The sequence below is a fragment of the Microcaecilia unicolor genome, chromosome 2 (genome assembly GCF_901765095.1).
Source record: "Microcaecilia unicolor chromosome 2, aMicUni1.1, whole genome shotgun sequence".
NCBI classification, from domain to species: Eukaryota; Metazoa; Chordata; class Amphibia; order Gymnophiona; family Siphonopidae; genus Microcaecilia; species Microcaecilia unicolor.
In genome coordinates, this window is record NC_044032.1 from 234,437,111 (window position 1) to 234,439,361 (window position 2,251).

General features: G+C 43.6%; 1 non-coding gene across 1 annotated transcript; it reads left to right on the plus strand.

Annotated features, from left to right (window-relative positions):
- The first annotated feature begins 1,886 nt into the window (after positions 1-1,886).
- TRNAQ-CUG lies at positions 1,887-1,958 on the plus strand. Its single transcript has one exon. It is a non-coding gene; the product is annotated as a tRNA-Gln (tRNA).
- The last annotated feature ends 293 nt before the right edge of the window (positions 1,959-2,251 follow it).

A 2,251-nucleotide genomic window follows, 5' to 3' on the forward strand; every position in this document is an offset into this window, starting at 1 on the left:
CGCATTGAGACTCTGGAGCTCTGCCTGTCTCTTGGGCCCTGCACGTGGAACAGGTAGCATTTCAGAAAATGCTACCCTAGAGGATCTGGATTTGAGCTTTCTACCTAAGAGCCTAAATTTGGCTTCCAGAACCTCTCTCCCACATTTTCCTATGTCATTGGTACCCACATGTACCAAGACAGCGGACTCCTCCCCAGCACTATCTAAAATCCTATCTAGGTGATGAGTGAGGTCCGCCACCTTCGCACCAGGCAGGCTAGTCACCAGGCGATCCTCACGTCCACCAGCCACCCAGCTATTTATATGCCTAATGATCGAATCACCAACTACAACAGCTGTCCTAACCTTTCCCTCCCGGGCAGCACTTGGAGACATATCCTCGGTGCGAGAGGATAGTACATCCCCTGATGGGCAGGTCCTGGCTATAGGAGTACTTCCTACTTCACCAGGGTGATGCTCTCCTTCTAGGAGACCTCCCTCCTCCAAGGTAGCACAAGGGCTACTAGACTGGAGGTGGGACTTCTCTACAACATCCCTGTAGGTCTCCTCTATGTACCTCTCTGTCTCCCTCAGCTCCACCAAGTCTGCTACTCTAGCCTCAAGAGAACGGACACGTTCTCTAAGAGCTAGGAGCTCTTTGCATTGGGCGCAAACATATGACATCTCACCAACTGGGAGATAATCATACATGTGACACTTAATGCAAAAGACTGGATAGCACCCCTCTCGCTGCTGGACTGCTGACTCCATCTTAGTGTTTTTGAGTTTTTCAATAATTTAAAACTTGCTACAGTATTAAGGATATTAGCCTAATATAAAAGTGTCTTTTACTTTTTATAGTATATTGTATGATTTATTTAGTATTTCCTTCTTAGATGGTGATGAAATGTATTTAAAACTCCTCTATAAGAGCACTCCTTGCTTGTTACCCTAATTACAATAACTGACTATAAATGAGGAGTTGTCCTAGGGGTGGGGGGGAATGCTAAATTAGATCCTGCAGTGGCTGTTAGATTCTATCTGTTAATGCTGTGGTACAAAGCTTTTAAAACTAAGTGGAAAAGACTATGGAGATTAGCTGTTTTCTGTTAGCTGTTGAAATTTGCTTTTTAATTTTGCCTAACACTAACCTACAATTCCTCCTTTAAATCCCAATCTTTAAGTTCCCAAAGCACAAAGCAAAGTAGTGTTCACTTACCAAAGAAATGTCCTCTACTCTCAGAACTTCTCAGAAAGAAAGTTCAGTGGGACCTTTCCTCTGGTCCTGAAATTTGTCTTTCATAAAAGTAGTTGAAATTTTCCATTTGGAAAAGAAAGGTGATAACTGTTGGGAAAGCTCTTGGGAAGCACAATGAGTATTTTGATTAAGGCAAGGTACTGTAAGTAGCTGAGAGGTTCTTGCAGTTGAGGCAAAGGCAAGTGGGGAGGGCACATATTTACTTACAAAAGCTGAAATAGCTCATTTGGGAGAGCATTAAACTGAAGATCTAAAGATCCCAGGTTTCAGCATCCCATTTTCCACCTAGTGGACGAGGGTAGAAAAAGGCCATTTGTCCCCTGCAGTCTGCCCTGTTCTCCCCATCTGCCCAGAGCAGGGGTCCATGTCAGCTGTAAAAGCTTTATCCCCTTGCAGGAAGTGCCTGCCTTTGCAGGCATCTTTCATTTGTTTGTTTGCTTGCTTCTTCATTAGTTCCTCACCATAGTTGACTCAGAAGAATGGAGCCATCAGGGTTCACTCTTAATAACAAAATCATTTTTGAAGTGGGTATTTCTTAAGCAAAGGCTTACGAATTAAAAGGAGGTTGTAAAATCGCTAGCATGCTAGAAGTTGAGGTAATAGCTACAAGTGGATCTGCTACAGCAATGAGCAAAGACTACAGCCTCCTGGTTCCATGGTGTAATGGTGAGCACTCTGGACTCTGAATCCAGCAATCTGAGTTCAAATCTCAGTGGAACCTGTTACTAGTAGATATTTTAAGAGTCTTTCCTCTTAAAACATTCCGTATTGGAGGACTTGCAGAAAGCCAAGAAGAGTTCACAGTATGCTTTAGATCTTACCAAAGCCGCATGTATTTGAGGTTGCGCTTGAGTTTTTCCTTTGGGATTCATGACTATGTCGGAAAAGGCTCCCTTGGATTTCTTTATCGCTATCATTTGGAAAATTCAAAGTAGCTTAGGACTGATGTCCCTCGTGCCCTTGAAGGTAATGGTGTTAGGATGTAGGGGGAGTTCTGCTGTGGATAGGCCACCA